This window comes from Protopterus annectens, chromosome 2.part1, assembly GCF_019279795.1.
Source record: "Protopterus annectens isolate FY-2018-M chromosome 2.part1, PAN1.0, whole genome shotgun sequence".
Lineage (NCBI taxonomy): Eukaryota > Metazoa > Chordata > Ceratodontiformes > Protopteridae > Protopterus > Protopterus annectens.
Window position 1 is genome coordinate 1,608,767,882 of NC_056729.1, and position 24,240 is coordinate 1,608,792,121.

Sequence of the window (24,240 nt, forward strand, 5' to 3'; positions counted from 1 at the left end):
TTACCTTAATGAAGTGCACAAACTTCTCGGATGCATTTGTAAATCTAATTGAACATTTATACAAAGGAACGTTGGCTTATATTAAGGTAGGAACATATGTTTCACAAAAAATACCCATTCTTAAAGGTACAAAACAAGGATGTCCACTTTCTCCACTATTATTCACTTTAGTAATGGAGCCTTGGGCTAATGTGATCAGAAACAGTACTGACATAGAGGGTTTTGAAATAGATGAAAATACAACATCCAAAATTCAACTTTTGCAGATGATGTTCTAATTACATCAGCAGGATCTAATTCTTCTATACAGTCTCTATTTGATAACATGATGAATTTTAAAAGTATTTCTGGTTTAATATTCAATGAAGAAAAACTAAAATACTACCTATATATACGAAAAATATTCTCATTAGTGATTTTACTAAATATGTACCCAATTCAGGTCAGATAACTTATTTAGGTATAATACTATCTAAAGATATTAAATCTATTATATATAATAATTATAATACCTGTTTTCTTAATATACAAAATCTTTTTAATACCTGGAATAATATGTTTTTACTATGGAGGAGAGACTTACAATTATTAAAATGATAATATTCCCCAAGATTTTATACTTAATACAATCAATAATACTTCCACCTACAAAAATAATTATCAAGAAACTGAACACACTAATGTTAAATTTCTTATGGGCACCTAATAGACCTAGGATTGCATTAAAGAAACATACTAATAGCTGGCCTCAAGGGGTATTTCTTTTCCAGACTTTAATTTATATACTATCTCTTCTATTGTAAAAGTTATTACTTTATTAATAGATCAGTCATATGTCACAAAATGGAAAGATTATTGGGAGCTAATTAGTATACACTTCATGAAAATCTCCTTAACACATAAAAATATGATTGTAAATAACTCCATGTTATGGTTACTAAAGGAATTTTGTACTTCACCTATTACACCTAAACATATGGTTTGTTACCCATTAAATATTATTATTAGTTATCGTAACTTTATATTCATGCACCCTAAGTATAGGGAATGGAATTTTATTGTATTTCCTATAATGTATACTCAGGGTATGCTTTTGTCATCTACTTCTGAAGGAACTCATTTAGCTATAGATAATGATCTAAAGTACTGGTATCAGTTGATATCTGATAATAAAGTTAAAAATCTAGATTTCTTAAAACAAGAATTTGATCTAAGAGAAACTTGCTGGTTAGAGGTTCAGACCTTTAGACAACATCTCATTGATAAAATAGATTTAATGTCTATAACTGTTAAAGAATCTATTCCAACACTGATTGATTACTTGGTATTAAACTTACAACATAAAGTTTCTGATAAAGGTAAACTTTCATACATACATAAAGTTATCAGACAAGAAACTTTTTACAGTGTAGATTCATACTGGAATTATTTCACTTCTATTAATGGGGACCCACCAAATCAACAAGATAAACAATATATATTGGAATCTGCTTATAGAACTACGTCTTCCATTGTCTGGAGACTTTATACATGGAAATTTTTACATAGATCTTTTTATACACCTTTGATGATGAATAAAATAAATAATAAAGATAATCTATGTAAGAGATGTAATGTAGAAATTAATGCTGACTGGGCTCATATGTTTTATGACTGTATAAAATTGAAAGAATACTGGAAGTCAATTAATGAATTTTTGCAGGCTCTTTTTACAGATAATTTCATTATTTCTAAATCTCTTATATTATTCAACACACCTGTACCTCAAAGTGTTAAAAAGGTTAAGCTTCCCTTGTTATGGTCTATTCTAGCAGTGGCTAGGAAAATAATAACTAGAAATTGGATTTCAGATACACCTCCTTCGTTCAATGAATTTAAAAATGTTATGAATTTAGTGTGCCATATGGAAATAAACACAATTAGGACTAGAACAAACAGACAAACATCTTATTTTATTGTATGGGATAATTTACAAAATTTGTTAAAAAAATTTTAATTTCAATAGCATGGTATTTTAGTTTAATTAATTGATCTGATTGTAGTGGATGTCTTTGTAAATACTTTAGTTGTTTTGTTGAATATTATAATAATACCTATTTTTAATTACTTGTATAAAATTGTTATGATATTTCTCTTATATGTTAAAACAATAAACCTGTTTTGAAAAAAAAAGAAATATGTACAATGATACTCATGTGATGTGTGATAACTCTTTTAGAAGACCTAGCTTGTTCATTCCTAAGCAGAATTCTTTAATTAATGCATTTGAGCAACTGTGCATCTCTAGTATGTATGAAGTGTTTAATAAGCGAAACATCAACAGCAAACTATATAGGAAATACAATTTAACTAAGGAAGAACATTGAGCCTTGATAACATTACAAAACAATGAAAATTTGGTTATCAGACCCACCAATAAAGGTGGTCAGATAGTGTTAATGGATAGATCTGATTATTTTAGAGCAATACAATATATGTTATCTGATGCTAATTTTTATGAAAATATTACAACAGCTAGAGTTGATTCTATGATACAGACTGTCCAAAATACTATTAAATGGCTACAATATACTTCTGTTATTGACCAAGATCTGGCTAAATAGTTTTATATATCTAATCCCACTATTCCAGTTATACATGGACTGCCTAAAATACACAAAAATCATACTAGGCCTCCTATGAGACCAATAGTTGCTGGTAATAATTGGTGTACTGAGTCATTGTCTATATATATTGATAAGCGTATTAAACTGATAATGAATAAATCTTGTATAATATTAAGAGATACAGAACAATTTTTAAGTGAATTGTATAATTACTCGAGAGATATTACTTCACTGGATAAGTTCATATTTGTTACTTTAGATGTAACATCTCTCTTTACTGTTATACCAAATGACATAGGTATTGAGTATGTAGTACAGTTATTGAATATGATGGGAGACTTTAATGAAAAGGATATATATTTATTACAGACTCTATTGAGTCTTGTATTACGTAATAATATATTTGTGTATGACCAGAAAGTATATTGGCAATGAAATGGTGTTGCTATGGGGAGCACTTGCTCCAACAGTTATGCAACTGCTGTGATGAGTATACGGGAAATCAAATATATAGTAAATGGTCACTTCACTGCTTGTATCTCCTTTTATAAAAGATTTGTAGATGATTTGTTTATCCTATGGAGAGGAAGTGAAGAAATATTGTTTGAATTTATGGAGTATATTAATGCATCATCTAACTTTTTGCATTTTACTTTGAATTTATCTACCATAGGTATAAATTTCTTGGATGTATATATTTCTAGAGATGATAGTGGTAAATTGATTAGTAGTTTTTATAGGAAAGAATGTCATGCTAATCAGCTACTTAATAGATGTAGCATACATCCTAATTTTGTTTTTAGGAATGTAGCTAAGAATCAATTCTTTAGAGCATCAAGACTAAATGTTAATGACGAAGATTATCAGAAATTTAGGACTCAAATTGAGAATGAATTATTTGAAAGAGGATATGAACAACATTTGATTCAGCATACCTCTGGTGTAGTAGATACATTAAGGTCTACTACAGCTAAACCTTACTTCTCTGAGAGCAGACCAAGGACTAGAAAAGTAGTGAATAATAAACTTAGAGTGTCCTTACATTATACTAGGGACATAGCTAAGTATATAGATGTCATCAATTCTCATTGGAATATTTTAACAACTGATGAACATATTAGGACAATTGTGGGTGTGAGACCACAATTTTCTTTTAAGAATAAGAATTCACTTAAGAAAAGATTATGTTATAACATATCTAAAAATCCAGTAGCTAGAGTCCCTGGAACTAAGCCTTGTGGCAGCTGTAATTATTGTGCTTATGTTTGCACATATATATTTTTTAAACATCCAGATACAACCAAGAATTTTTATATTAAGGTCAGTGCAACATGCAATACTATACATTTGGTATATCTTGCTATATGTACATTATGTAATAAATATTATGTAAGTAAAACTGATCGCTCATTAAAAGAAAGAATTAGAGAGCACCTATATAATATTAAGAAGAAGAACCTTATTAATGCACTTGCTAAACATGTAGTGAATACGAAAGAATTACATACTTTTAAATTTTTAGTTTTAGATAGGACATATGATAATGTGGGACGTGGGGATAGTAGGTCCAGAACGGAAGAGTTGGAGGCTACTTGGATAGTCAGACTTAGGGCGAATCATGGTCATGGTCTTAATGACCACATCCCTATAAGACCTATATTACATAAGAGACATTTACGCAAGTGATACGTACTATGTTTTTATATTTGTATTTTTAACTGGTTCCATAGTATTACTATGGTATTCACATATTTTAAATGTGCTGCTTCTTTAAATTTGAATTGCTTTTTGATCACATGATGTTTTGAATGGGTATATATAGGTGGTTTATGTCAGCAAATGTTAAACACCTGATGAAGCTGTATGTGAAAGCGCTAGTGTCATTAAAGCTGAGCTCAAAGACTACCTTCTCTGCCTTTTATTCTTTGGAACTACATACCTTCTGGAACTAGTGACTGTTTACACTGGAGCCATACCTTTGATGCTTGGATTTTCATTTGGATTGCATTTTTTCAGCGGAGGTAAAAGCTGTTTGTTTGGTGACTTTGTTGTTTTCATTCTTCTATTTGTTGTGACATCATGACTCTGCTCATTGCTGGCTTGGCTGTCTTCCATATTTACATGTTATACAAATACAATCTGGATGACTGGATGAGTAACTGTAAATTTATCCCAGGGGTTACACATGTGTCCCTCTTGGACCGGGGCAATAGTTGCTGATTGTGGAAATAAGGGTAGAACTAAGCTAGGCTTGTTAAGGGCCCTATGGCCATTAGCCTAGTAACTTCCTATGATCCTATGATGCTGTGATCCAACCAAGCAATACAAAACGTATTGTGACCATTGCAGCTGCCTTCCTTGGTGCTACATGAGCTGTTCAGACTCGTAATCAGAACATCAAATGCCAAAAGGTCTATTGCACTATTGTACATATTTGTTGTAGATGAGATATTTTTCTCAGCTTCTGTAGTTGAATTCCAGCTGTTTGCCTTTACTTTTATGGATGGACTTTCATAGCTTCTGCCACTTTATTGCTGTCTACTTAACTATCAGATGTTAATATCGTATGTGGCTGTCTCTGAAGAGGAGGCAGAGGTCAAACATGTACCACATATTTGTGCCACTCACTCTGACTGGTTAACAGGTGTGTATATTAGTTATTGTACTTTCTGCATGTTGTACAATATCACACCTGACAGCTGATGAAATGCCAGCCTTGCTCCTGACATAGATATCTGTATCTGTACCCACTAGTACTTTATTTTGGTTTATTTTTTTATTTTGTATTTGTTTACCTGGATAGAGCACTGATCTCTATGGACCTTTTCAGACTCAGCCCAGGTGCACTGTCTGGTTAAGTGACTTGCTCAAAGGCACAAAGTTAGGTAATGGAAGCAAATGTAATCAAACCCCTGTCCACTGGACCAAAGAAATAGCTCCTTAATCCTCTATGGCAACTGGCAGTACTTTTAGTGGACTTTTGTGTGCAGCTGATTATGCCATCTATAAAGAACTGCTGTTCTCTGAACTTTTATTGGAAATAGGATGAATTCTGCACTGTGCACATCATTATCTCTGGGAAATTACGTATGATCTTGGAGATGTGGTAAACAATGACTGTGTCTCCCATATGCCTCAAGAATGTTCCCTTTTCCAGTATGCACAGAGTGATACTTGGTTTTAGAGAGTGGAGATTTTTGTACACTATCAGTAGTCATGCATTGTGCAACCATTACTTGCAAGTTGCACAAGTTCTTTTAGAAAGTGACAATGATTGATAATATCTGGGTATATAGCTGCTTTAGAGTAAGATCAGATCACTGGTGAATTTGCTGGTGTCTCAGGCATGCTAATTCCAAGGGGAAGCATCCTGCCTGTAGTATATTAACACTTTCTGGTGTGCTCTGGTTTTTTTTTCACTTCTACCTTATATCTATTGTGCATTGCAGTGTCATATCCCTGTATCATATGTAATGCACCCCTTGCTGCATTTGTGTGCTGCATTGCATGAATTGCATGTGATATTCATCATTGTTCTTTCCAGCATGCAGCATATTTTAGTGAATTTCATGCTACTGTTATATGTTTAATAACATGGTACGGGATACTACATATTATATAAATTGTTTCAAAATTTGGCCCATGTTATGGATTTGCCATTGGATGTATTCCTGTTAACATGTCAACATTGCAGCCATCTTCAGTAACTGAAGTGTCATTGTATTTAACAATAAATGTTTAGTTAATAATCTTAATTTTCTTCATAGGCTCCAACTGCAGACTCCTTCTAAAAATGAAGAAAATATATATGTCTTCTTCATCAGTGACTCCAGTATAAAAGCAGATACATCTTGTCAAAACTATTGACCTATCCTTGGTAGATCTGGATTGCTTTCATGCAAACATTGTTAAACAAATTAAGCTATTCAGAGATATATTATCAGCTCATAGAAATTTAATCAGATATATGTCATAGCACCATGGGTTCTGGCCGAAATGATATTAATGGATCCACTATTAAATCTTGACTGACAAGGCACCAAGGAACCATATGATGAACACAAATATCTGCAATACCAAAAGGGTGAAAACTTGAAATGTGTTTTGTTTTGCATAAAGGGTGCCCCCTACAACCTCCAGCTAGGGAAATAGCCTCAACCCCTCTCATAGCTGCAGAACTTATACATACCAAACCCATGGTCTCACCAACATGAGGAAAAGAGAAGAGTTTTAAACCAAATTAATCATTGCTGTCACACAGAAAATATACTGGCAATGCTTTCTTATGGGAAACATTAATTGGCATTCTGCTGTATGGTCTTGTGTGATTCTGGCACTTGATGAGTGGGGAATCTAATCTCGACTACCTGTAAATATACCATTATTAATATATTATAGGTGTATTTTTTACATAATGAAGCTAAATAACTTTACTCGTTAAAAAAAAAAGTTACTTTACCCTGTACCTTTGGATGTAGGTATCTGCTTTTCTGAAGGCAATCGTGAGAAAATGTGTACCGTAGAGAGTCGATTATCCGAACGTCGATTATCAGAAACATCAGTTATCAGAACCAGCCTTCTAAAGTTTTTGAGTATGAAAAATCAAAGTCTGAATATGTAAAAATTATATGTGCTTGATTGAGCATGTTTTTTTGAGCTTGTAGCCAGCTTTTGTGTGAAAAATATTCTTTTTTGTCCATTGGAATTGCTGAATGGTTGAAAAGTGTATTCCTGTGTGCAGAAAAAAAACAAGATTTTAGAAGTTGTTTTATCTGGTTCAATTAACTATTTGATTATCTGAACAATTTGATTATCTGAACTACATTAGGTCCCAATTAGTTCAGATAATCGATTCTCTACTGTACTTCATTAGCATATGCTAGTTGTATAGTATATCTCCACCTGTAAGTTTTTTGGTAATCTTGTAGGATAGTTCATCAGAATCAAACTTTTGAGAGCCATCTCTAAAATACTCCACTAAATTAAATCAACTATTTTACCAAAAGAAACAACACTTTACTGCTGTGAAAAAAACAAAAAAAAACATGTTTTCAGTGAAGGGGGATAGAGTCTGCCACCTTCCTACTCTCATTGTAGCTCTGCTTTAAACTGCTGACATTGATGCTGCCTCAAAAAGGGCTCAATGTGCAGTCATTTTATTGGCTAGAAGGCTTAGTAGCTATTCCTGGTATAAATTTGGTGAATTTGCTTGGCTTTGTGCTCATTTCCATTAAAATCAGCTTTTGCTCCCAGTCCAATCTAAGCAAAGTTAAGAACTTTTACTTGATAAGTTGCACTTGTAATACAATATTTAAGTGATCACTGATGTTTTTTTTATTTTATTTGAGCATTTGAACAATTCATGAAGAATTATTTTGTGAAAAAAGGGTTTTTCCCCTCACTGTTTGTTCTTACTCTGTCTGCATTTAAATCACCTTAGAGAAGGGCAATCTATCTAGTGTTTAAATTTGTTTGCTGTAGCATTGCTCTTCTGGGATTCTTTTTACTGTGTTTTTACATTAAATGAGCTAAGAATCATTCATCTTGTGGCAGGAGGTGTTTGTGTATTCTATCTGAGTTGGGAAACATGCTAAAAGGCTGAAAGGGTATTGTTTTATTGGCTATAGGGCTCAGGAGTTAGTTTTCAGTTTTTCTATGCCAGCATAAATTTGATCCTCATAGCAGATGTTAACAGCTCCCCGTACAGGCACAAATGTCTAGATAGTTCTCTATAAAACTATCTTTAAATCTTTAACCTGTAAATTAGTGAGGCTTAAATAATGCCATTGCATGCTGACAAGCTTAGGGAAGCTAGTTTGCATATTAAACAACACTACTATTTGATCTTTGCACAGTCTACATAGTCTAGAATCAGATCCCAGAGACCACCCTAGGGGAGCTCTGTAAAACTCAGTCCACATCCTATAGTAGCCCACCCAAACACAGGTCCAGACAACATGGATATGCAATTTCCAAATGTCTCTGTAGCCAGCTTTGTAGCAATTGTCTCGTGTTCATAGAAAGTCATTTAATCCTTAAAGAACAAGTACTGTATGCAAGAGATGTAACTATACAATTTCACTGGAGGCAAAAACCTCACATACAAAACAAGGTTGCTAAGAATACATATACTACATTCACCACATAATCACACACACACACAAACACACACACACACACACACACACACACACACACACACACACACACACACACACAGACCAATATATGGTGAGGCACTAAAAAGCGATCTCCCCAAGTCTCAAAGACTTCCTAAGCTTATAAATGGAAATGCTTATCCTCAGTAAGCTCTAAAGCACTCTGCAAAACCAACACTAAACACTGCACGTACACCTATACCCTGAGGAGCCCAAACAGCAAAACCCATAAGGCAAGCAAGCACATTACCCAGGACTCTTGTCACAGGGGACTCCATTGTACGAGACACAGATGCCCCCTTACCAGACTGAATAAGGAGAAGATAATGGGTAGTTGCTCATCTGAAGCCAGGATCCGCCAAGTTATGCAGGCACTCATGTCATTACACCACAGGTACCAGTATGATTCAGTCATAGTCCACATGGCTGTAAATGTCCTGAGATGTAACTCCCTAGACTATTTGATAAAAGACATTATGGATCTCTCTGAATATGTGATTTAGGCAAGTATGTGCCTTGCAATGAGCATAATTCTATATTCACCAAGGATGATGCCACAGTATGAAGAAAAGTTGATTGACTTCAATAATTGATTTAGTTTCTGGTGTCATTCCAGGGGGGCTTTGATATTTATCAGCATGAGAGGACATGATTAAAAAATGTGTTGCTTTGAAAGGATGTTCTGCACCTATCTTTCATAGGCTTCCAAATATTGGCTTATACTTTATGCACCCCCTTAGAGCCTTTTTTGGACAATGCCAAATTGACAAATCTAATGACATAGCAAATAAAACCTAAAAGAACCTAAAGGTGTTACTGCTCATTTCCAGGAGCCTAAACAAAAAAACTCCACACCCTACAAGCTGTCCTCACTCTGGAGAATAAAGACAACTGTACCATTACCAAGATGTGGTTTAAAGTCTCAGAAAGTACTCTAGCAGTGTAACGTTTAGTGCCTTCTACAGATTGGGTCTATATTATAACATCGAAGTTCGTAAACATCGAATGTTATAATATTGAACCCTAAACACCGAAATCTGAAAACATCGAACAGTCAGAATAGCGATTTTTTTCCCAGGGAAAAAAAATCGCTATTCCGAGAAACATACACACAACACAAACACACACAAAAAACAGAAATCCACACACATACACTTAAAATCCTACACCTAAACCTAAACTAAACTTTACATACACTACTAGCTATCCACTTACCTTAACCCAACCCTAACCCTAAGGTCCATCACTATTGCACCCTCACCTCACCCGCACCCTAACCCTAACTCACCTAACCCGCCCCCTAACCTACACACAACCACACACTTACCTGACCTGCGCCCTAACCCTAACTCACCTAACCCACTCCCTAACCCTAACCTACCCACAATCGCACACTTACCTGACCCCGCGCCTTAACCCTAAAGTCCACACAACCGCACAATTACCTGACCCGCTCCCTAACCCTAACTCACCTAACCCGCCCCCCTAACCCTAACCTACACACAATCGTACACTTACCTGAACCCAACCCGTAACGTTCCAACATATGGAACACTGAAAACAGCGAAGCCACAGCAATGGCCCACTGAATTCTTTCCCTGGGAAAGAATTCGGTGTCCTGCACCTTCACTGTTTTCAACGTTCAACATTACGGGTTCGATATTATAACATTCAAACTTTATAAAATTCAATGTTATAATATAGACCCCTACAGATTTCGATCCATCAGCTGCACAGACAGGGACAAAAGGTGGAGGAATCTCAGTCTTCATTAACAGTAAGTTTGCTTCTATTTTGGTTAAACAGGATGATATCCTGAAGTTTATCCAAGTGCAAATCACCATAGATAAAATCCCATACCATATCATAGCAAGCTATAGGTCACCCTCTGTGTTCCAAGAAACACATAGCTCATACCTAGACCTACTGGAGACACACCCCATCCAACCTAATACCATACTTATGGGATACTTTAACTACCAAACTATTCTGAGAAACATACACTGCCTTAAACTTGCAGTCACAACAATTCTGGAACTTTATTAACATAAATACCTTTGGACAGATAGTGTGCACAACCACCAGTGATTCTAAAATACTGGACCTGATACTCACAAATATGGGAGACTGCTGCACTACCTCACTGGTGAGTTTGGATCACAAAGTTGTTTCCTTCAAATAAAAAAAACAACAGCTTAGTAACCAAAGAAAACTGTGTCCTATTAAAAGATAGTTTGTGAAAATCCAATGTCGCATCATAACGATGAGTTCACGGAAACCTATGTGGAATTATTCAAAGATACTAAGCACGACCATGGAAATGGCTACATAGAGGCTGCTGTACCTACCAAAATTAGACCCAAAACAAACTGTAAAAACAAACCACATTGAGAGAATACTAACCTTAACAGGGAATACAATAAAAAGGAAAAGAAGCCATGGCAAAATCAGGAAGCCCAACTTTCATAATAAGAGCTCTCCCATTAAACTAAACAGGAAACTCAGAGGATTAATGATGTTCAACAAGGCCAACTATGAGGTCAAGATAACCTCACAGGCTAAAGACAATCACAAGGCCTTCTACAGCTAAGCTAGAAGCCTTAATGGCAATGCACAGCAGTGTGCCAAACTGGTGATCAACAAGCAGAGCAACATAAGTAACCTGCTCGCTAAAAATTGCATTCAAACTTTACCACCCATTCCCCCCTTTTCCATCTCCCATGAAATACCTATTAGCATAACCCCTCCCAATTATTAGCAGGGATTTGGTCCTGGTGGTGCTCTCTAGGTCCAAAAATGCAGCCACATTGGGCCCCAACAATATCCTGGAATGCCTCCTAAATGCCTGAAACATAACCTATCTGGACACTTGAGTCACTATTCAACTGTAGCACCAGAACAGGTGTTGTACCATGTGAACAACAGCAACAGTTATCCTACTTCACAAAAGTAGAGTGTCAGCCAACCCTAGAAACTAAAGACCCATTAGTCTTACTAGTCTGATATGTAAAGCCATGGAATGAATTATTATAGAAATGATCAGCAAAGACACAGGCACCCTTCAGACACTGGACCGAACTCTATTTTGATAAGGTCACCAAGGCAAAGGATGATGGGAAATCAGAGCACACCACCTACATGGACCTGGCTAAAGCATTGGATATGATACCCCACTCAGGTATTGTTGACAAACTCACAGAATGTGGCATAAACCACTACATAACTCATTGATTTCCAACTGATTCACAGACAGGACCTAGGAAGTCAGGATTGGTGAGACTACCACCACTGAGAGACTGATCAACAGCAGCGTACTTCAAGACTTTGTGCTAGGTCCACTCCTGTTTTGCATCTACTTCTGTTAAGTCAAGACTAATGTCAAGATCCTTTGGCTGACCCATTTCACAGATGATTGCAAATTAGGAGCCATCATAGATTCCCCACATGACACAAACATTTTGCAAGAGGGTCTAACACAGACAAATGACTGGTGCCAAAGGCACAGCTTAAAATTCAATGCTAAGAAATGCATTACAGTGTCCTTTGGGAAACCAGTCACTCAGGTAAATTACTTCCTTGATAAGACACCCCAAGGAGTTAACCTGGTAGTCGGGAATCTGTGAGAATATGTGGACAGTAATCTGGCCTTTGACCAACATTTGACCTAGGTAGTAAGAAAATGATTCCATGCTGCCCAACTTATAGGTAAGGGCATTTCATCCAGGTCCAAGAAAGTCAGAGTGCCACTTTATTCAGCCCTTATTAGACTCATCATTGAGTATAATGCCCCCTTCAGCGGGTATCTGACCAGACACATGCAACAGTTGGAATGCCCACAAAGGTTCTTTACCAACAGAATCCAGGTCATAAACAAGTTGTCATATGTGAATTACTTTAAAGCTCTATCCCTATACTTAGGTTACTGACAGGTGATTTATGCCTGGCACATAAGACATTCTCAGATCCAGCCCTGATGGATCTATTGCACATTCACAAAATCAACATCATCAAGGCTACTAGTTCATAGGTTCATAGGTTCAAAGGTTGGTACTAGGCTATCGGCCCTAGGGCCTACACAAGCCTAGCCATAACAATTTCCTGGATATTTCTTCCCACAATATTTACTTCCCTGGATCCCTGTCTAGCAGGGCGACTGACATGATCCCAGGGGTGAATATCCTGTCTCCCATCCAGTCGTCAAGGTTCCTTTTGAAGACAGCCAAGGAGGCGCTCTGCTTGACATGTATGGGCAGTCTATTCCAGAGTATGGGGAGTCTCTGGGTTAGGAACCTATCCCTCCAGCATGTTTTGTTTATTGTGATGACAAGGTTTAGATCCCTGGAGCGTGTGGCTCTGAGGGATTGGGATTTTTTTAAGCGGAGCATGTCCAACAGCTCAGGGTTTGACATGGCCTTGTATGTTAAGCAGAGACCGCTTCTGATTAGACAATATGCCACAGAGTATAGCTGGAGTTTTTTTAGCCGGTCAGCATAGGGCATCTGCTTTAGGCCTGTAATTCTTTTGAGGAATTTCTGTGTCCTTTCCAGCTGTTGCAGATGTCTTGTGAGGTGCATACCAAATGGGGCATTGTACTCTATAATGGGTCTAATGAGGGATGAGTACAGTGGGACAATAACTTCCTTTTTTCTGGATGAAAAGCCCTTAGTGATGAGGTGTGCCACATAGAAGGATTTTCTGACTGTTGTGGCGATGTGGTTATCCAAGTTAAGACCACTGTCCGCCTGTGTCCCTAAGTCTCTCAACACACTTTCGGTGTTTAGTGTACTGTCACCTATGTGGTAATTCATGGATACATGTTTTTTCCCATAGGGGATAACTATGCATTTCTTGGCATTAAGCTTGAGCCCATGGATCTGGCACCAAGCATCTGTTTCTGTAAGTCCCTTTTGTAGAATATCCACATCATTTGAGGATTCACTAATGGCTCCCAGTTTGCAGTCATCTGCAAACTTTGTTAGCCAGAGTCCCTTAGTGTTGGCCTGTACTTCAGAGAAGTAGATGCCAAACAAGAGCAGTCGCAGGACTGAACCCTGAGGTACTCCACTTGTCACTTGTCTGGAGCTGGATTTGGAGTCAGCTACTTTTACAGTCTGGGTTCTTTCAGTAAGCCAGTTGGCAACCCATTGAGTGATGTAGGGATTTTTGTCCAGCTTAGCAAGTTTATCTACAATTCCAGAGTGGGGAATGGTGTTGAACGCCTTGGCGAGGTCCAGATAGGCTGTGTGGACTGCCTTACCCTCATTGACAGCTCTGGAGACTGATTAGAAGAAGTCAATCAGGTTCAGGAGACAAGATCGGCCCTTCATGAACCCAAACTGGGTGGGTTCCAGTGTTTGAAGGTTGCCAATGTCTTTGTTTATAAGTTCCATGATAATGCATTCCATGCCCTTGCAGATCAGGCTTGTCAGACTGATGGGATGGTAGTTCCCGGGATCCAAGGTGGATCCCTCCTTGTGGCATGGGATAATGGTAGCTATGCACCACTCAGTGGGCATGAAGCCTGACGTGAGGCTATGATTAAACATGACACTTAGGTGAGGTGCCAGTTCATTTTATAGTTCATGTAGTACACAGCCCGGGACATCATCTGGTCCCATGGATGCTGTATTCTTCGCTGTGGAGAGTGCAGTTTCTACCTGTGTGGCCGTGATTACCGGGATTTGGCAATCTTTTGGTATTGAGATGGGCCCTTTAGGGGGTGAGAGGGGGGTGAAGTTGGCACAAAATTGATCTGCCAGGATATTGACAATATCCTTGGGATCAGTATATTTAATACCATTCTGTTGTAGTTCAGAGCATATCTGAGCATTGCCATTTAGATTATTGACATAACTATAGAATGCGTTGTGGTTGTCTTTGAAATCTTTGGCAATTTTTATTTTCGTAACTAGCTTTGGAGGATTTTATGAGGGATCTCAGCTTCTTACTGAGGCTGGTAAGGTAGTTTCCTCTTTTCTGCAACAGTTTCTTCCTTCTGTTGTATAGTCTGTTATTGGCAGGGGACCACCAGATTGGCTTTCTTTTTTTGGAGGAAAGCATCTTGGTTCTATTTGGGATGACACAATTCATGCATGACTGGATGTGCTCGTACAGTGCCTTAGCATAGGATTCAGCAGTCGAACTTTCAGCTCCCGTCTGCATGGGTGTCATGAAGTTTGTCACTTCTGACTTGAGTAGCATGAAGTTGGCTTTGGAGAAGTTTTTTATGGAGGTTTTCTTACTGGGGGGTGGGGTGGGATGTGGATGTCAAGGGCGATTTGCTTATGGTCAGACCTGACCAATGAGGGGGTGATAACTGGTGTGGAGCATCTATCTCCCATGTTGGTAATGACTAGGTCTAGGATATTGGAGCCCCTGGTGGGACAATGGATTAGTTGATCCCGGGCATTGGAATTTATGAATTCCAAGAACTGTTGGGAAAAGGTGTTGGTACCCAAGTAGTTTTTCCAGTTAATGGCAGGGTAGTTAAAATCACCCAGTATTAGGGTGTTTGGTTGTATCTTAATATTTTCCAGTATGTTTAGAAAGGTATAGTGAGAATCTTGGGTCATGGTGGGGGATCTGTAGCAAGCTACAATATGGATTGCAGTCTTACCTAGTGTAAGTTTCACCTGGAGAATTTCAGATGCATTGTGTTGGGCAACTAGCCTGGAAGTGTGAATATCCTTGGTGAATATGGACACTTCTCCACCTTAAGTGTTTTGGTCTTGGTTTGCTGGCCAAAAAGTGTGGTAAGAGTTATAGCCTGGTATTGCAGGTGTGCTCTCTGGAGCCTTGAACCAGGTCTCAGTTACTGCACAGATATCGATGTTCTCCATTTTTAGGAGTGTCTCGAGAGAGTGCATTTTGAGGTTTAAACTTCTAGCATTGAGTAGCATTACCTTCAGATTTTGCATGCTTGTATCTGTTATGGCAGTGGTTTTGTCCTTTGAACCTTGCCTAAAAAAGGCACTATAGGGGTGGCAAGAGCTTTAGCCAGTAACCTGAATCCCAGGGGTGACAGGTGCAGACCATCACTGGCAAAGCATAGTGGTTTGTCAATCATATCATCCCAGGCAGACAGATACTGGATCCCCTTTGAATGACACCAGAAGCTTAGCCAATTGTTGAAGTCAATAATTTTGTCCTTATACTGTGGTATAATTCTGGGCAAAGGTAGGATGCTTCTCAGGGCTAGGGTCATACCTGCCTGGGCCACATGATCCGAGAGCTCTTCCATGTCACTTTTCATGTAGTCCAGGGAGGTGCGTCTCAAGTCATTCACTCCAACATGGACAATGACAGAGTCATATTTGTACTTGTTGTGGAGTGACTTGAGTGCATGCGTTATGTGGCAGATCCTGGCACCCGACAGGCAGCTGACTGCAATTTTCTCCTTGTTCAGCCTGGTGAGTGGGACATCAGTGTGCCTGACTATAGAGTCACTTATGACTAAAGTGCTGGGTACATTGTCTTGCCTTAGGGTCTGTTATTGGGTTGTGTCACTTTGGTTGTGATTGGTGTTTGTTTGCATTTCAGCTTCGGAGGTCCTTGTTACTTGGGCAGGTTAACGTTAAGGGCCTCTGCATATGTGGGTTTAGTGTTGCTATGTGTGAGTGTTGATAGTGTGGGTTTTGAAGGGCTATGTGTTGCTTGAGGTGTAGTGCAGGTGTTAACCTTCTCCTCTTGACTGTCTAGCACAATCTTGGCTGGAGAGAGCTTTGCTTCCAGTTTGGCTATGTAAGTGCATCTCTCGTAGGTTGTAGTGTTGGGTGGTAAGACGAGAGAGTTGTCTGTGTACATGAGGCAGTTGCTGCATTGCCCCAGTATGCCCAGATTCACCAGGTGGACAAGAGAAATCACTGGAAGCTGACCCTTGGACATGCCTGTTTAGGTGCTTTTTTGTAAAGTACAAGAGCTGTTTTCCCTTATCTTTGCAAGGTACTTTGCAATTATAGGCTGTTTAGTGCCTATGATCAATTTCTCCTTATTAATAAGGAGAGTTGAGTGCTTGTATCAGTTTAAGGCTTCCTAGTGCTTTCCAGCAGGTGCTAGAGCAAGTGCTAGTCACAGGGGGTTCAGATTTTATTGCCACTACTGAGAAACCAGCTAGTTCTATGGGAAGATTTGAAGACCAGACTTTCTGGCATCTGGAATAGTTTAACCGTAGCTCTGCAGTGCTGCACGATGTGAAAAATGCACAAACACTGGTGTTTTTAAGCCAGAAAGTTGAAAGGGATAGAAATCAGCCCAAAATGGCTAAAATTTCAGAGGTGGAAACCACTCCTCTAGTGTTAGACAGGCAGTACAATGCTCACCACTCCAACTGGTAAGTAGTAGGACTTGCCTCTACCACCAGGAGCGGCCTTAGGTCAACTGGTGCCCTAGGCAAAAGGGCTCCACGGCACCCCCCACACCACCTTGTGCCCCCATCCTGGTCGACCTACACCAAATAAATACTGGAAAAGTGCCTCTGCTACAGCGGCGCCCTAGGAAGCTGCTTAGTTGGCCTATGCCTAAGGCCAGCTATGTCTACTACAGCAAGGTCTGGATAGCTCTGAACACAGAAAATAAAGTCCTGAAACCAGCAAAGTCTGATAGGACTTTTTTACCACAGTAAGGTCTGGATAGCTCTGAGCACAGAAAATAAAGTCCTGAAACCAGCAAAACCTGGGATCTGGACTATACTAGCTATGAAAGGTGGGAAACGAGCAAGCAAGATAGTATATATATATATATATATATATATATATATATTTGGTTAAAACAGGCTAAACAATGCAATAATACACTAAATAAACACAGAAAAGGCTAACACATATGAGTTTGTAGCCCTAAACAGTAAATACAATTAAAACTCGACAAAATTAGCAATTTAAAACTTTTTAAATGAAGCAAGGCAAGTACACAACTGAAAAACGATTTAAGAGGCAATAATACAGTAGAATAAGTAGCTAGGCTACATATACTGAAAATTCTATATATACAGAAAAGCAGCTAAAACACACAAACAATTCAGATGCAGTGAGTTGTAGCAATATTAAGGCAAATACTGTTTTAATAAATGCACTAAAATATACTCTATATTTTCAAAATGTTTGAGCAGCATAGTCAGAACACAAGGATATTCAGGCAATTTTTTTTATTTTTTTTTTTAAGAAAGGGAGAAAGAAGGAACAGAAGGAAAGAAATTATATGGGTTGGCCTTGTCAGATGTTCTCTCTGTATTAGGTAGAATGAACTAATGACACTAGACTGGGAGGAGTGTCCAAGATCAAATTTATAGTATGGGCAGGCAACTGCAAGGCCACCAGGTATAAAGACAAGATGCCAATAGGGAGGCAGGGTGGGAAGCTATTTTAGGCAGAAAACACTACGCTATGAAATACAGTACAAGTATGCAGTATACAATAAAATTGCTATAAATATCTAGAATAAGCAATAACTACTACAAATAAGCAAAAAAAAAAAAAAGCAGGCTACTTATTGCTATATATCACGGATCAGGTGCTTCTCTTCAGATAGCTCTGTGTGTAATGGCTGAAACACTCAAGTTAACTTCTTAACAGAAAGTTGAAACCTGAAACAGCTTTAAAAAAAGCTCAAAAGAACCAATGAGGTGCTTTCTCCAAGCTGTAGCCCTGGCAACCCAACCAGACAATGACCATAAACACTAAACTCTCACTGAAGTGGGGGATGGTCTTTGCTAACTAAGATGGCCTGGACAATGAGCTCAGAAAACAGCCTATAACAAACAACTAGGCCCACAACACAATCAGGAATATGGAGAATATTACAGCTACTACCTAAACTATTTTAGGCAGAACACACTACTACTAGAAATAAGCAGAACAAAAAAAAAGGCTACTTATTGCTATATATCACAGATCAGGTGCTCCTCCTCAAATAGCTCTGTGTGTCTAGTTCTATGGATTTACATTTTGCTTACAACCAGGGTTGCCAGACGTCCCTATTTGGGCGGGACTGTCCCAAGATCAGCAGCCTGATCCCAAGTCCCGCCCTGCCGGTTTAAATCCCGGCCAGCCTCCGCTTTTTGTTTGTGTTTTTTTTTGATTGTCCCGTATACCTGGCATACGGGCCAATCAAAAATTGCTAAACACGGAGCTTCTTGTGTTCCGCATTAAACACAAGAAGCTGGATTGGCCCATATGCCGGTATATGGGCCAATCAAAAATCGCTAAACATGAATGCGGAACTGCAATGCATTAAACATGAGAAGCTCCGGTGTTTAGTGCAGAGCTACTGAGTGAGCTCAGTTCTTTAATTAAAGACCTTTTTTTTTTTTTTTTTTTTTTTTTTTGGTCTTCACTTGCCGTGAGAGACCTTCTTCTTTTTTGTCCCTTTTGTGCTGGAAATCTGGCAACCCTGCTTACAACCTAAATGGGATATGTGTCGCAGAGGAGCCTCATTTTCTGGAAAAGGCTTCCTGTCCAAGTGAAGCAGAGTCCCTCCCTAAGCCTATTCAAATGTAACCTTGACCAATGGATGGGAAATCGGAAATCCACCCTGGTTCTGTTCCCCATGTCTCTGATGGACAGAGGCAGACAGTAACTATATCCAACCTAACATACCCCTCCCTCCATATAACTTTAGCAACTTCCTAACTAACAGAAGCCCCTCCTAATTAACATCCATGATACAAACGGATACAACTGGGGTTGGGTTGCATGGCTAGGCTTATAAAGGCCATGGTGGTCATCAGCCTAGTGTGAACCAGAAAAAAGGACATGTTTATACCCACTAGTGGTTTCTGACAGGTGAGATGTTTCAATCAAATGGCATGTTTGACTGGCTGGGTTACATTGAAACTGACTGCTAAGAATTTGGCTTCAATTATTTGGTGTATAGCATCAGCATTTTGTTTTACATCTGTTCTGTAGAAAAGGTTCACTTAAATAACAGTTGCTGTTTGTATGGGCTGCAAGCAAAACTGTGGAATCAAACCAGAATGGTAAATCTCAGGATTAATATACAAAGGTTCCCATACACCTCCAGACATTTTGCCGAAGGAGTTATGATTGCAATTGTTTATTTCCTGTCTTCAGCAACATGACAGTGCTTACCCAACCAGTTATTTTATTTCTATAAGGAGTTACTGAAACATTAGATTATCATTTTCTACATTGTACTACACTGAATAGTGGATTATAATCCTGTATTCAAAACATAACAGATTTGCTAGCTTTTTTCAAATGTTAAATCTTCATTGCTTTTTTTTACATAATAAGGCAAGAAAATCAATGATTTTCTTATGTGTCCATATTTCCTGTTGTAAGAAACCTTAAAAAGAATTTCTTGGGGTAAACATTGACTTCACGTTATTTTTCTGTTGTAAGAAACATTAAAATGTCAATGGTTTAATACTTTCATTATTATTAAAAGACATATTCTCTGAGAAATGTTAAGGCAGATGCGAAAAAAAAGTAAAACTAAAAATAAAGTTGCTGAATTACATTTTAAGGATAACAAAATATGTTTAATAAAACAGAGCATTTAGCAAATAAAAATCAAAGTGACAGTATATACTTTATAGGATGATAGTAGGCTATTAGCCAGGAGGCCCTTATAAACCTAGCCAAGAATTTCAGCCATGTTTATACAAAGTCAGCACCTGTTTCCCCTGTCCAGCAAGGACACAGGTGGGATCCCAGAGGTATATTTTCTGTTTCCCTTTAATGTCCCTTGCAGGTATTCAGTCCCTGCACCTACTACACAAAAAGGTCTATATCATATGAGCAAATAGGAAAAACCGTGAATGCTTGCAATCTCGAAAGTACCGGACCTCAAACTTGATATTGTGGGCGGCTGCGCCCTCACATCCCCCCGCTAAATATATATTCCAACTCTGAGATCGCACTACAGTGAGGAAAGGCAAATATTCCATTCGTTACTGCACCGCATTCTCAGAAAAAGCACTTCAAGGTCCGGTACTTTTGAGATTATGAGCGCCCGCAGTTTTTCCTATTTGCTCATATGATATAGACCCATACAAAAGGCTGTTACACTACCCATTTGGCTACATGGATTAGAAAGCTCTAGAATGGAACACTGGGATAGCAGATAGCTTTTGTCTGTTATTCCTGTCAGAATTACTAGATATTGTGGAAATATCCTGTAGGAATAAAGTAGCTGTCCCTCTACCTTGTCATAACCCTTTTCTTATTACACCTAGCTAGGTCTGCTGTATGACTAAATCTGCTGTCAGAACTGTTATATGGTGCTTCTGTAAAACCTACACTTTTATAGCACTGGTAAAAAGAAATACACAGATAAACATATCTTTTTAATATATCATAGAGAAATAAACTTTCTTCTGTAGCTGTAAATGATTCTACAAATATTATGTTTTGATTATACTAGACAAGGCTGTAATTATATATTGCTCTGGAAAGTTGTTTTAATGAAAGCACTGAAAGATCTCTCATTCTTTATACTTGCTTTACTAGGGTGAAGTGATTCATCTTAAAATATTGCCAGTGGTCAGTTTGTCAGACTGAGTTGCCATTTAATTGACAAACCAAGATGTCATTTAATTGACTGGGGAACTTGGAGGCTCACTAATTAGAGACATTAACATTTTCAGTAGGGTTTATAGTTTTAGCCTGCTGCCATCTGCTTTGTGTATTCCGGCAGACTTGGATACAGCTGAGTGAACATTATGAGGTGATCTGGGAATATGATGCCACAATTATAACACTTAAGGGAGTCATTCATTTATGTCTGCCAAATTATCACTCAGTTTATTTTATATTCCTTTATGAAATGACAGTTATCATTTAGCTAACAATGTAGGCACCATAAAGCATTTATAATTAAAAAGAAATAGTACTTCTGCATAGCAAAATTCAAAGCAAATGTGATTATCTTAACTTATTGACACTGCATGATGAAACTGCCACACTGGGGAAATAACACATTCTGTAAATTTACTACTGTTTGGGCATTATATAAATTTACGAGAATGCTTGTGTTCATTTGAATGCATGTGTTTATGTATGCATGTGTGCACGTTTATGGGGCTATATTATGTCCTTGAAAAGGCAGTTCGGCCAATGGCATTTACATCGAAAATGCTGGTCAGTGAACTCGCTCTTTCCGCTAATTATATATATCAACTCTTAGGTCGCACGACAGTGAGGAAAGGGCAAATTTTCCGATTTTCACTGTACTGCAATCTTACTATGAACAATTCACTGAATGGCATTTTTGATGTAAATGCCGTTTGCTGAACTGCCTTTTAGAGGAAATAATATAGATCCCACGTTTGAATGTATATGTATGTACGTGTGTTTGTGTGTGTGTGTGTGTTTGTGTGCAAGTGTGCACTCAACCACGTGTTGGTTCAAGCATGGATATGAGTGTTATTAAAGTACATAATGATTTATCCAGTCCTACTTCACTGCATTCCACAACTGTAAAACTACACGGGCAACTACCCAAAGTCAACTTCAACAAAAATGGCAAAAGTAAGTATTTTTGCAAGGTGTAAGCCTGCTGACCTCTCTCACAGCCCCTCAAATCTATATAGTCTACTCTATAGTTGTGCAACCTTCAATATAAGGAAATAATTACTTAACTCCAAAATTTCATTAATCTTGCTTTTAATGTAAATATATTGAAAGCTCAAAAGGCTGAAAACCAAAACAACTCAAAATATCAAACATGGGAATTTGCCCCTTCTCCACTGTTGTGTGATCTTGTAGTTGTTATATATAATTAGCAGAGGTGTGGAGGGCACAGCCTCCCACATAGGGGGTGCTGAGGAGCTTGCACCCTGCATTAAAAATGCTTTCGATATTTTGAGTTTTAGACATCCTGGTTTTTAGTCTTTTCTATATATAATATCTGTTAAAACTTCTATTGTAACTTCTTTATAAACTTTGTAATTCTTACTGGAGCTTTTCTCCCCGGGCCTCTACTGAAAATGGACATATATCCAGCTAGACTAGCCCGGTCAACAAATGTAAAATAAATGTAAAATATTTAAAAATAAAATATATTAAAATGGCCAAATTCCTTATCTCCCCTCCCAGCTGTAACCTTGGGCTTCCCCCAAGGATCCATCCTTGGCCCTCTCCTTTTCATCATATTTACCAATAAACTTCACAAAGCTATCCTGCATGCCACTCTGTTTCAGTATGTTGATGACTCCACTCTAATCTGTTCTGCCCCATCACTCCCTGAACTCCAAAAATTGACACAAGAATCCTTTGCCACTGTTGAAGCCTGGTTAGCCAACTCTCAACTAATACTTAACCCCCAAAAAACCCAGCTAATGATATTCAATCCTACAAAAGTCATAGATCTCATTCTTCCATTCACAATGTACTCAGTTAGCAACACCCCTCTCACACTTATCTCACACACCAAACTACTAGGTGTTATCATAGATCACAACATGAAATTTGATATGCATATTGCACATACAATAAAAAAGTCTATAAAAAATTTGGATCATAGGATCATAGGAGGTTGCTACGCTAATGGCCCTTACAAGCCTAGCCAAGAGTTTATTCCCAAAAAAGAAACCTCAGTCAGCACCTGTCACCTCTGTCAATGAGGGACACAGGTGGAACCCCTGAGACAAATTTGTGATTTCCTATCCACTTATTAAGTTTGTGCTTGAAGAGGATCAGCGAGGTACTCTGGTTGACATGTATTGGAAGTCTATTCCAGAGATGGGGCAGCTGCTGGGGGACAAACCTGTCTCTCCAGCAGGTTTTGTTGATGTTGCATATCAGATTTAGACCTTTCAATCCGGTAATGCACGAGGAGTTAGTTATGGATATGGAGCATCTCTAGTAGGGCAGGGTCCGATATTGTCTTGTAGGCGAGGCACAGATCACCTCTGGGCAATTTGTACAATACTGAAAAGAGTGATAATGATTTGAGCATGTCCACAGAGGACAGGTGTTGGAGGCCATGGATTCTCTTTGTGAGGTATTTCTGTGGCCCTTCCAGTTGGGGCAGGTGTTTGGAGGAAAGTTGCTTGACTGCTAAGCAGTGATGTGTAGGAACCCTATACAGATGCAAAAAAGTACCTCACCAGGTTCAGTAAGTATGACCTACCCTTGACAAATCAAACCTGAGAAGGGTTCAGTATTTGTAGTTTCCACATGTCCTGATTGATTAATTCCATGATAAGTCTTTTCCCTGGCTTTGCATATAAGGATGGGTCAGTAATTGCCTGGGTCCATGGAAGGCCCTTTCTTATGAAGGGGAATGACTGCAGCTTTTCTCAATTAGCTTTATATATATATATATATATATATATATATGGGTTACCCTCAGATTATCGAACATTCAAATAATTGACACTGATATAGGGAAGACCATATCATCGAACATTTAAATGTTTGACAATCTGAGGGTTGAAAATTGGGGATAGATACTAGACAACTGAGATTGTCTAGTGATCCCTGTGTATTCTGGTCACCCCCGTTACCTAAATATAC